Source organism: Manis javanica, chromosome 5 (genome assembly GCF_040802235.1).
Source record: "Manis javanica isolate MJ-LG chromosome 5, MJ_LKY, whole genome shotgun sequence".
Classification (NCBI taxonomy): domain Eukaryota; kingdom Metazoa; phylum Chordata; class Mammalia; order Pholidota; family Manidae; genus Manis; species Manis javanica.
Genome location: NC_133160.1, coordinates 39,478,731 through 39,492,205, shown reverse-complemented (window position 1 = coordinate 39,492,205; position 13,475 = coordinate 39,478,731). Strand labels below are relative to the sequence as shown.

The 13,475-nt window shown below is 35.3% G+C and overlaps 1 protein-coding gene across 3 annotated transcripts in view; it reads right to left on the bottom strand.

Moving 5' to 3' along the window:
- The window catches only part of MACROD2 (mono-ADP ribosylhydrolase 2), a 1,939,939-nt gene that overhangs the window by 1,563,782 nt on the left and 362,682 nt on the right, over positions 1 to 13,475 (bottom strand). The window lies entirely within an intron of this gene.

Genomic DNA, 13,475 nt, shown 5'->3' with positions numbered 1-13,475 from the left:
AAAGAAATATGCCTGGCATCTTCCAGAATAAGACACACTTAAGTTAAAGAGATGGCTTTGTGTGAGATCAGGGACAGATTCAAAGTTTTTGGGGGACAAAATGGCCACTTTGGCCATTTCCCAAAAATCTCAAGAGCACTGCCTTATTTGCAAGTTCATTTGCATGAATCTTATCAATATCAAACGTACTCACATATTTACTGTGTGCCTGCCTTTCTTGACAGACGAAATTGCTTTTTGTCCAGGTTCACCAGGAGCAAAAGCCAGCAGCAACTACTCAGTTATTTTCAACCCACAGTTCTGAGGCGAAGGCACTGGCAACCACACTTCAGGGTTTTAGGGGTTATTATACCTGGCAAGTGAGGTTTGTCCTGAGGAGCCCTACACTTAACCTAGAAATATTTGTAAATAGAATCTTTTTCTTCTCTTTTCTTTCATTCTAGAGGCCACTGCTACTAGAAATATGGCCAAACTAAAAGAGAAGTGTAACAGATTTTCAACTTTACCTTAAAAAATTCTATGCATTTTATATTAATAGAATATAGAATATCTAGATACATTGTGAAACTGTTAATCCTTTCATTAAAATTTTTATTATAGTAATTTTTTTGTTATAGTAATTAGTGTTCAACATTGAAAAAAGGCAGGAAATACAGAAAAATATTAAAAAGAAATGAGAAGTCATCCATGATTTGCATTTTGTAAGAACACTAAGATGGTTTTGATACACAGAATTGAGGTTACTGCTGGTGGTGATTAAGAATGCCAAGAATTTATGTTACCTATTAGGTTAGTAGACTACCATCATGAAAATGAAAAACTGTATTTCTCAAAGATGACCTCAACAAATTTCCCAATTTTCATACGTTTTACAATGTGGTTTGGACACTCCTCCCATGGAGAGGTGGGTGTCTGTTTCCTCCTCTTAAATCTGGTTGGATTTGTGACTAATGGAAATAACAATAAGTTACTGAGGACAGGTTATAAAAATGCAATGCACTTATGCCTGTTTCTCTTGAGATACTCAAATCCAGCTGTCATGCTGTGAGGAAGCCTGAGCAGCCCCTGAAGGTGCGGACTTGGAGTAGAACAGAGGCCCCCAGCACACAACCCTGGCTGAGCTCTTAGCAGAGGTCAGCACCAATTTTGTGAGTGAACCATTTTGAAATTAGATTCCCCAGTTCCCAGACGAGCCAGCCCGGCTGATGCCACATGGACAGAGATGGTCCATAGCTACTGAGATTCATGAACACAATTACTGTTTTCATTTTAGAGTAATAAGTTTTTTTGGGAGTGAGCTGTTATGAGACAATAGATAACTACTTAAACAGAAAGAGCTAATATAACTGGAATAGTAAGAATGATAGGGCAATACTGTTAGAAGAGTTTTCAATGTGTTATCTCAGTTAATTCTCACAATAACCCCATGGCACAAAGAGTATTATTACTTCCAATTTACAAATGGGGATAGTCAACTACACACACAGGTTAAGTAAGTCATCCACAAATTAATTAACTCAGTTAGCAAGTGACATAACTGGACTATAAACCAGAGGTCTGGCTACAAAGCCAATGCCCTTAACCACAACACTGAGCAGCCAGGAGAACATTCCACTTAAATAAGATACAATAGTTGTTCTTGAAGTGCAACCGAGTTAGTATCTGCTGCCCCAGGCCCTGCTCAGACACATTCCTCTCTTCCTAATGAGAAAAGACACACAACAAGATGAACTACCCCCTCTCCAACACTGATCAAAGACTGTATTGTCATAAAAGCACCCTCTCCAACTCCAGTGATTCCCCAGGCTGGAATGAAAAACAGCCAATCTTCACTAAAGACCTTTAAAATAAAATTTTAATATTAAAAAGAATTTTTGTTGTAAAAAAACACTTTGGAAAGCTCTGACAAATATAAATAAAAGACTCACAACTATACTCAGAGATAATCACAGTTAACATTTTGATGTATGTCCTTCCTTTCTTTTTTTACTACTATTTTGTTTTTAATTTCATTGAAATCATAAGAAACATAGAGTCTTATATCCTTACTTTCTTTTAATTATATAATCAGCTTATTCCTATGCCATTTACAAAACCCTGAGACATTTTTAAATGGTTGCAAAAGGATCATTTCCTTAGATATAACATAATTCACATTTTATTTATGGTCATCTGGCTGCTTCCATTTTCTCTTATCTGTAAATAATTTCGCAATGAACATTGTTTTTACAATTTCCTTAGGATAGTTTCCTAGAGCAGAAATTACTGAGTTAAAATATATATGTATTGTTAAGGTCTTTGGTAAATATTTCCAGAAAAGTACTGTGTTATGCTCCTAGTCAGTCGTACCTCACTGTGTCCTATGTTATCATTTAAAACAATATTTTGTAACTTGGTAGGTTATAAGTGATATTTTAATTTTTATTTTATTGATTGCATGTATAGCTAATTCAAAATAATCTTATGTAAGAGAACACACTCATTAATATTATACATTTTAAAACAATATACCAATATGAGAGCAGCTACCTTTTAGTGAGCACTGCCTTTGTTCTTGGCATCTATTTAGTTCCCATATATGCATTTAATCTACATGACAACACTAAAAATGAAATATTTTCCCTTCTTAATCCCAGTTTAGAAAACTGGAGTTCAGACAGATTGAGTTACTAGTTTAAGCTACAGAGTATCCATGCCGGCTGGGGATATAAGTCCAGGTCTGTCTGATTCCTTTAAAACCATATGTAAACCAAAATTTATGCTCTTTCCATTATTTTATAGTATCCACTGGGCTAGTGAATGATTGTAGTAAATAAGTAATAAAAATTATAGATAATTCAAGATAATTATCTTTACTTCAATATATATATGTATATGGGAACAGAATTGTGTCTTCCAAAGTGTATTTTAGCAAGGACAATGAAATATTCTAATTTTTGATACATGGCTATGAGGTGAGGGACATTATGAATTAAAAATTACTGTTTATATATAGCAACAGTTTAAAAATTTGGTTTCTTTTTACCCTTAAACAATACTGAATTCTCCAAAGAGCTTTTATTTATGCGGGTTATATTTTTCATGTTTAATATGTTAGAAATTAAAACAGAAATTATAGAAATACTTATCAATTCATTTAAAAATAACAACAAACCCAATAACATTTACATATAAAGCATAGTTTGTGGAAAAAATCCATTTTCCACACAAAAAAATTTATTCAGAAGAGTAGCATTGTTTTACATTTCTGCAAATCATTTTAATATCTGAGGTAAGAGAAGACAACTGGGTTCCCATTTCTGTTTTAGTATTTTCAATCTGCTCTGACACCTGAGGTCATATAGCCTCTGTAAGACTCTACATGTATGGAAGAATGAGAGTGAAAAAGATAATAACATCTTAATACCATCATAAAATAGTTTTGATCTTACAGATCCTATGGGAGAATCCCCACATCACTTTTCTACTAGTATGCAGTATACAAAAGGTTGATGTCCACTTAAAATTAAATAAGAAAAAGCGTACTTTAGAATGATATCTGTATGACCTTGGTGTACATGTAAGAGAATCATACAGAAAACTATTTTTTGAATTAGAAACAAAAAGTACAAACCTTTAAGTTATTGAAACATTTTTTATTAAAACAAAAGTAAAAAGGCATTTTTAACACAACTTTACAAATAGTTACTATTCAGAATATATTTTTAAAACTGCTGAAAATTAATAAGAAAAATACAAATAACTCAGGAGAATACAAGGTAAAGAACATAAATAAGGCATTACACAGAAGAGAAAACTGAACAGGCCTATAAATGAGAAGGTATGCAACCCCCTAGGAGGAAAAAAATTCCATGGAATACAACAGAGTATCATTTCATGCTCAATAGATTGCCCATTAAGAAATCACATACTAGTGATAGGAATGTAGTAATCACTTCAGAAATACAGTTGGACACTGCCGATTGCCTACCTGCCATCCATTTTCCCTCTTCTTCTTTTCTAATAGCATATTTTGTTCAAGCATCTCATTCCTCCTGATAACATTCTTCAAAGAAAACTGGTCCTATCTCTAAGTCAATCATCCTGGTCTTGTCTAACTTTGTAAGTAATCAATTTAGGCACTAATGTGTGATTCAATTTTAGCCAATGAAACGTGAAAGAAAGCCAGGTAGACAAAGTTTTTAGGAAAAGTTTCCCTGCCTCTCAAAAGAAACACACAGAGGGCTGAAGTAATATCAGAAATGAAAGAAAGTTACAACTGATAACAAAGAAAGGACCAAAGAGACTACTACAAACAATCATATGCCAACAAATTAGACAACCTAGAAATGGATAAATTCCCTAGAAACTTACAATCTTCCCGGACTCTATCATGAAGAAATGGAAAACCTGAATAGGCCAATTACAAGCAAAGAGATTGAATCAGTCATCAAAAACCTCCCAACAACATAATTCCAGGACCAGATGGCTTTACTGATGAATTCTACTAAACATTCAAGGATTTAAAACCAGCCTATCCTTCTCAGACTATTCTAAAATATTAAAGAGGAGGGAACAGTCCAAACTCATTTTACAAAGCCAGCAAGACAAAACAACCTGTTCTCTTCATGGTTACAATGAATCACATGAAGACAAAACAATGGCCAGAATTAATGTATCTCTGTCTTTCTTTTTTTATTCTTTTATTGAGGATGGACATACAGCATTATATTAGTTTTGAGTGTACAACATAACCATCCAATATTTGTATACACTGCAAAATGATCACAACTGGTCTATTTTCCCCATCACCATAAAACAATGGCGCACTATGCTCCCATTATAACCAATGATATCCATGTATATTTAATAATGCAGAGGCGAGTTCACAATTTTCTTAAGTGAAAAGAAGTTATAAAGCAAATAAGCTATATAACAGTAAGTACAGTATTTTCCTAATTTTATTTGTTTGCATATAGATATAAGTTGTAAAAGTTGAAAGGCTTTATACCAGCCACTAGATACTGGAAATTCACATTATTTTTATTTTCCTTTTAGTATGATGATTATTTTCTAACTTTCTACAACAAACTACCATATACTGTTATTTAATGGCTGTAAACTATAGAGTGAATTACAATTTTGATACCAACAAATCCAATGGAAGTAGACAGTAGTGATCAGTTCTTTTCTTATGATTAAAAAATGAACAAATGGTCCCTAATAGCATAGTCCTCTGAGTCATTGTGTCTCCTCTCTTAAATAATATTCACTTATTTTTAAATGAGTTGTAAGCATCCTATACTAGAGACATGGAGGGAAAAATACAGCTGGGGCATATTCCATCTAAATTGATCCTTGAGACTAATAGGATAATTGGTGGTTTTCCTTAACTAATGAGGGAAGAAATTTGTTTACTAATGAAAGCTATTGTTCATAAAGGACAAATCAAAGGAGGGAATGAGGTTCAGAAGAGCCAAGTGTAAATAGTAATGCATATTAGGATTCTGGCACATTATATGGTAGATGACACATCCTGAACTGATATAACATTTTTCTTTCCTGTATTTTCTGATTCAAAGTACAATGAATCCTTAATGCCACAGCAATTTTATTCCATGTTCTAAGATTCATAAATTTGTTCTGTTTTCTTGTTTTGGGTGGTGCCATTGCCTCCACATTACAGTGTTAGACTAGATGTTAATCTGGATACAAACAAGAAGCCTCTGAAGTCTGCCCCATTTCCTTCATGGACATGCAGGTGACTTGACTGTGACTTGTGGTCTCACACACACATTGCCCTTTAATGGTCACGGTTTAGTCCGGCCATTCCAGCTCTCTCGGCAGGTGTCAGCTTTCACCATCTTAAACCAAATGGTCTCCTTGCCATATAGAGAAGACCCTTCCTCAATCAAGGGATTACATTCCTGGGTACAGAATAATCTTGGGAATCCCATGGACTCTCCTACAAACTTTCAGCTGGCAACTTTTGGAAAACCTCAACTCTCTTCTCTGGAAGGGTCTAAGAAGTAAATGAGCAGTCAGGTCATGTTCCTTAATACACCAAATTCATGCCATATCTCCATATTTGAATGCCCTTTCTTGTTCTCTGCAATCCAATTTTGCTATTTTAGTTTATGCTTAGCTTTCTACCGCTCTTTTCATACTATCACCATTATTGGTATACTAGTCTCATTACACTTATACTATTATTTTGCTCAAATCTATGAACTTTCTCTGTCCTTCTTCCTTGGCCTCTATAACTCAGCAATTTCCTCTATGCTTCCCCAAAATTCAAAACAAAGATGGGTGAGAGGAACATACACTGTTAATGTTCCTAGATAATTTTCCTGGCCTTCTTTGCTTGCAGTTACCAACAGAGTAACGGGTAAAGAGTTAAAATCTACCACTATGGCTCTGTCCCCCTCACATTAACATATTGTTGCTATCAGATTCTCTCCTTAATATCTCTTTAAAAACTTTCCCTCTATAGTTCCTGTCAGTCTCACGTCAAATATGGTTCTACAGCCCAGAGTACCCTAGTTAAATTGCTCGTGACCTTCTCATGGACTTCTGATAGATTCCCTTTGCCCTTTCTTTGGAATTGCTCAGGAGCCTATTATCTAGCTGTCATGAGATGGTTTGGACCCACCTATAACCTATGTGTGAGTAGATAAAGCAACTTTAGATGGTTGGTTATAAAGTCTTAGGAAAACAGAATGAGTCAAAGTGACCAGACATAGCACACACCTGCCATCTAATAAGCATTTGTTGAAAAGCTGTCTAAAGACACAGGATAAATAAGGCATCAGTTGAACAGCCTTCTTAGAGTCTAAGAATGCCTGTCCTACCTTCTCTTTTTTCACTCCTTTTGTTCTGAGTGTCTACTGAACACTCTCAAAACCAAGAGCTTACTTAGATAACCTCACCATCCTTTTCTCCTAACCAGTTATTTCAGACACTTAGTTGGAATTAAAACCAACATATATGAAACAAAGGATATTAGTGAGTTGGATAACGTGCATTAAAAAAACGTGACCCTTTGAGCTTGAAGAGCATCTGCTTCTCTTAGAACTACAGATACCACCTTAACACCATCTTCAGAGTGACCAGAACAAATTCTTGGACAGGAACCTGCTACGCAATTAGAAGATATCAGCTGTATTAGAATGGCGATGGTAATACTGTTTTGTTTGATCAAGAAGACAGGATATAATAAGGTACGTAAAGGCCCTTCATAATTACTTAAAATTTATAATAATGACTTCTACATTTATAATATTTCTACTTCCTATCAGAAACCTACTTCTACTTTCCAACAGAAAGCTATTTAAATTTTCTGTTAGAAAACTATACTGGAAGCACATACAAGGCAAGGTAATTTCCTCTAACTTTTCCAAATAAAGATGGAAAGATTTGATTGCAGAGAACAAATAATAATAATGACAGTAATAACAAAAATGATAATATTGATAACAGTACATAATTACAGGGTATAAAATATGGGTAAAACTCAGCTGTTATTGCACTTAAAATTTGAGATAAAGTAAAACTCAATGAAGTGTTTCAAAAAGATGTAAATCCTACTTTCAAAAAAGCTGAGTTACTTAAAAAAGTGTTAACTGGGATTTGTAACATCAAATCTGTCATTGATGTTTTATTTGTCCTTTCCTCTTCTTTAGGCAGCCAACATGCTTAGCTCTTTGTCAGTAAGATATGATCTGATAAGCTTATTTCTGACTTGCCCCGGGGAAGAAGGAGAGGACAGAATTACACAGGGGTACTTCAGAGTGATGAGTCTGTTCCCTGGGCTGCTGAAGAAAACAAAGAGGGGCTGCATGGGAAGCACTCAAATAGTTCCCTATTGCTTCTAGGTAAACAGGAGAACTAATAACTACTGAAAAGCTTCTCAGCTTTCTCCCAAACACAAAGTAACATTTTAAAATTATTTTTTATTTCTACCTTAATATTTTTTAAATCACCTTATTAAGAATAAAAGCACATTAAAGTATAAATATATTTTGGAATATTTGTACACTTTTAATAAGACTTGTCAAATCTAGATCTGAACTGGTAAACACACATATGAAATCTAGTAAAGCATTTGTAAATGTAGCACTAATACATTCTAAATGTCAAACAAAAGGAATACAAACTAAACTTTGGAAAAAAATTATAAAATGCTTTTAAATTCCCCAAAGTTAAGGTTAATCACTTTGCATATGAGGTAAGTGGAGCAAATTACAGACATAGCTTATTCTATATATAACTATTCGTCATGAATCATGCTCAGAAAATATAGACTTATAAAAAAAATTTCTCAATGGTAAACATGAATTAATTTTTGTGTTTTATTTGTAATAGATGATATTATTAAGCATTCACTTAGTCCAAATCTAATCAATCAATAATACTTTATCCCTTAAAAAATCTTGTAAATAATCATTTATACCAGTTCCCAGGGGGAGAAAAGTACTAATTATAGTAAACCTTTTTCTCCTGGACTGTGCCAATAAGGGACAGTTTCCATAGTCATTTACAGATACAAAATAAAACAATCTTTGATTCTACTTTAAATATATTTCTTTCAATATTAAACATATACATGTACCTAGGTTATTTGGGCTGCAGGGAAATAACAATCCCTTAAAAAGATAACCTCAAACACAAGGAGAACTACAGAACTGGCTTCCAGAAATAAGAAAAATCTAATAATTTCAGGAAATCTTCCTCTCAGAAAGTCTCTTTGTATACCTAAAATTAGCACCAATACCCCAAAAATAGTGAAAGTATAAGATGGTTTGCAAATGATGACAGCTTTTGTGGAGTTAAACAGCAACAGCTTGCTACCTAGAGAGAATCACATGGCTTCAGGGCAATACACTTGTATCATATCTAGTAAATACACATCTCAATAATCAGAAGTATATTGATCTGCTCTCATTAATTGTTAGTCATTTCTCCAAAGCTATGTTTTATATTAATCATTTCCAAGGACAAGGAATTTGCCCTCTGATTTGCAGTTAAATCTCAGAACCAACCTTAGATACTGTTACTTCAAGGTCTGAGAATTCAGGATAGCATTTCTCAAATTGTTTCATTCCCAAAGATAAATTGTTAAAACACACAGGTCAATTTAACATTATTGGATTGGACCTTACTCATTACTATGGAGATAAAAAAGCAGCTATTCACAGGTTTTAGCTCTGTCTTGGTAAGTGCTTTCTTAGATTTAGTAATGAACCTTTAACATGTGCCACTTTATTGAAGTTCACAGTAGCAAAATGAGGCAGGTCTCTTAGATCTCCATCTTCACAAATGAAAAAACTGAGGCTCAAAATAACTGATCTTTTCCTAGGGCCACATGCAAAGTATCAGAGAATTCACTCATTCAGCTTGCTCCTAAGTCTCTGCTTTTTCTAAGGTCCATTTTAAGTCTCTTTTTTTGCATTTTAAAACAGAGAGAGGATGACAGTTCACTGGGAAGTGGTCAAGGACACAGCCTACATCAGCTGGAGCTGTACAGGACACCACCTGCACGGCCATCCATGAGAGCCCAGGGGAGGGAAGAGAGCAGGAGGAGCAGCAGGCTTTCCACACCTCCAGCCCTCTTGGCTAGGTGCTAACCTCTTCCGAACGGAAAGTCCTCCTTTCTTTCTTGGGAGGCCAAAAGGGTGCTTTTCTCTCGGGTCTTTTCGTTGTTTGGTTTTTGTTTTGTTAATTTCCTTTCTCCCAATCCCTGAAGTGTAACAATCTAACTTGAGTAAACGGAAAAAGAAGGGTGTTTCAGAGGTGCACAGACAGGCAGGCAGGCAGGGAAATAGCCACACTGGTTTTGCTTTGATTTCTGTTTCAAGTCCTGTAATGATGGATCTCACTCCAGCACAGTATATTTTGGAAATATACTTAAAAGGAATATGTGATTGTTTTTAGGCACATCTTAAGTGTTGAATAATAAAAGGCAAATATCAGAACAGAAGAATAGTTTAATATAGCATTTTTAAAACCTTTTAGTATTCTAAGGCATCTGTGACCTGCTAAAATCTAATAATTTCTCCAGTACCCTTTGGAATTGTTCAGAAAGATATGGTACAGTTTCTAACTGGTGCATTAAGCATCTGGCCTGACTTCACAGAACTACAGACAGCTGAATGTGCACTCTTTATAAATTTTATTAACATCCCATAGGCTCATGTTAAGATGTAGTACTGATGTGCCCAGACATGCATCACTACCTGTTGACAGAAAAAACTGGGCTAGACTTGAGAGGGTCTACAAATAGAAAATGTTTTAAAGATGTTTTAGCAATTTAAACAGAAACTATGGCTTAAAAAAAAAAAAGAGCAGCTTTATAAATTTATAAAACATGCCCAAGTTTCAGCATGCCAAATCCTTTGGAAATGAGCTAATCTTTAGCATCCATTCCTTCCTTTTCAAAGTAACAGGCCCAATTTTTTGGGGTGTTAATACCATCACCTCCATTCTCAGGTATGTGTTTGAGTGGGGTTAACCATTTATACAGATCTTACAGGGGTTTAAGCTCATCAACAGAGCCCCCATCTTCCTGTAATAGGTTCAGAGATGAGCATGTGATCAAGTGTAAGCAAATAAGAGGAATGAATCACTAGATCCTCTGCAGGAGCTTCTGGAGGTGACCTTTCTTCCTTGAACACAGCAATGTGAGAATGTGATATGTGGAACTATTACTGCCTTAGGGGAAAGCCTGGAGCCACCAAGGGTCCATTGTATAGTCTGAGGAGACTGCCAACACTGAAAAAGGCAGAATACTAAGAGCAAGAGAGAAGCTATCTCCTTGTTGATATATTTTAAGCCACTGTATCAAGCTTTACCTGAAGCCAGGCATTTGAACTTTGAACTTCTCAGTTATATGAACCAACAGATTCCAGTTGTTGATGAGACAGTAAGGCTTGGGCTCTCAGTCTTTTGCAACCAAAACATTCTCAACTAATTACAGCCCAAGGCATTTAATATACCTACCTGATAATAAAAGCCTGAACTTTTTTTGTTGTTGTTTTTCACATAAACGTTGAAGGCTTTATTCTCATGAAAAATGGTGATGGGAAGGAAAACCATCAAAAATGTTTCTGTCTAAAACTTAAAAGGACTTTAACACATTGTAAGTTTAAATCACAAATATCATAGTTGAAGGTGGTTTGGGGATCACCTGGTCCTATCTGCTCCTTTTACAGGGATATTCAGTGAATTCGTGTACAATGAATGAATGAGTCAATGAGATAGCTTAATCTAGACAGGCTGGAAGACCTGGATTAAACTGTTCCATGGAATAATTATGGATTGTAGTCACTTTCAGCTGAGAGTTGTTTATAGTAACAGACATGTGATTTGTCATTTTCACCTGGATACACAGGTAAATGGCAGAGTCTGAGAAACCTGTCCAAATTCAGTCTCCCCTGTTCTGCACCAGGGACATCTCACAGAAACAGAAAAACACAAAGTTCTTTGATATGATCAGTTCAGATACTCCTTGAGTTTTAAAACCTGGATATGCTAGTGGAGTTCATTTTCACACCAGCTGTTTAGAATTTGAGATGTATTTTCTATTGGACAATTCACAGGCTAGCCCAAAAAACAAAACAAAACACAAAACAACAAATACCTCTTCTACTCAAAATGTCTATTAGAACTCAATTTAAGTTCTAAATCCTGAGAACATGAGGCCATGAAATGCCTGAGGACAACAGGAAAAAAAAGATCAATAAGAAAAATCTATTTGCCCACCTCCTTCCCCATTTCCTGGCAACAGAACTACTTCAAAGGGAAATTGTGAAAAGTGTGAAGAAAGCTGTGATTGGCCCTCTCCTACCTACCTACCTTTGTGCCCTTCTTAATGTCCCTTTTTTTCCAAGTACTCAGATGCCTTCCACTTAATAGTGGCAGCTACCACTTGTTGAGTACTTACTATTAGTAAGTCAGGCACTGAGCTGATAAATTCCAGTGCAGTAATTGGTCTATAATGGTGTGGACCCCAGGCCTAGATGGAGTCCAGGTGTGCTGGGCTCTGAAGCTCATGCTCTAATATTAGACTACGCTAGTTCCTCCACTCTGAGCTGAGTCCTTCCTGCCTAAGAATCAGCCCCTCCTTTCCTATCACAGCATAAAGGGCTTTACTCTGAATTTCACCTGCCTTCCTTCCCCTCCAAGACAGCCACCTCCTCACTGTAGCAAATCTCCCTTAGGTAGCAAAGGAGGAGAGCTGTCTGAAGTAATTCAGGGTAACTCTTAATCTTTACAAAGGCAGTATATATTATTATAAATTCACCTCCAACTGGCAGAATTTCAGGCAGCTGATGAGAGCAGGAAGGGGAAAAAAAAGTAGAAGCAGTAAAACAGTATATACTTTGAACAGGGTAGGATAATAGGGGCTGTCTTAAGAGTTTGTCTCCAGAGTCAATATCTTTAGTACAGACTATGTTTTTCACAATCTCTTGCTTCCTACATTTTAATTCACATCTTTAAAAAAAAAAAAGGCAACAGTACATAATTGGCATTAATAAATTCCTGCTGCTTTACTTACCATGTGATGAAACCAAAGCCCAGAGCAGATAATATGAAGTCATATAACAAATGGCAGCCTAGGGAATAGAAACCAGAATTCTTAACTCCCAGGCCAGCACAATTTATTTTATATACCTGTAGCCAAAACTGTCAATTTATCTTTCTTTTTGTTTTTAAAGTTTGCCTGGAGACAAAACTGATTACATAGAATATAAGCCCATAGGAATTTGATCAGGCAAAAAGTCCTCTTTAAATATAACCAACTCCCATCTGAAAGTGGCTTCTAGAAAGAATTAATTAATAAAATAATTTAATCCTTATGTTTGTTTTGCAGTAACAGAAGAAAAAAATTCATCCTTTATACTGAGAGATTGTTATTCCCACTTCCCTTTCCTCTAAAAATTCAGCAGCTGCATCTCAGTTTAATTTGTGCTACCTAACATTTCTAAGAAATTGTCTTTTCAACAGACATTAGAATTCTAAAACTCCTGGATAATAGGTCTGCCTTCAGAGGCCAGCAAAAGTGCAATCATAGAACAATAGGGGTCAATACAGTATATCTCTTCTCAAGGGTTCACCTTCTACTTTGATATCATCCATTCTTGGGAAGGAACTTAGGTCAAACTGCTATCAAAGAAGCATGTATATAGATAAACTAAATGAAACTAATGAAGAGAGCATAATCAAATGCTCCTGGGAAAGACAATTAGCTGGCCTCCTTTAGAAGCAAATAGTCACAGAAACTTTAAAAATGCACAAAGGAGAATGTTGTGAATGTCTAAGAAGACAAATATATTAGTTTTGTGTTTAAGGTTTGCCTGGAGACAAAACTGATTACATAGGATATAAGCAAACTGCCTTCCAGGTAACTATAAAAGCAAAATTTTTCCCAGCAATATTAAAAAGTGAAAATTCACTTAGTGGAAAACTTAGTGCGATTAACTTTTTAAAAAATACAG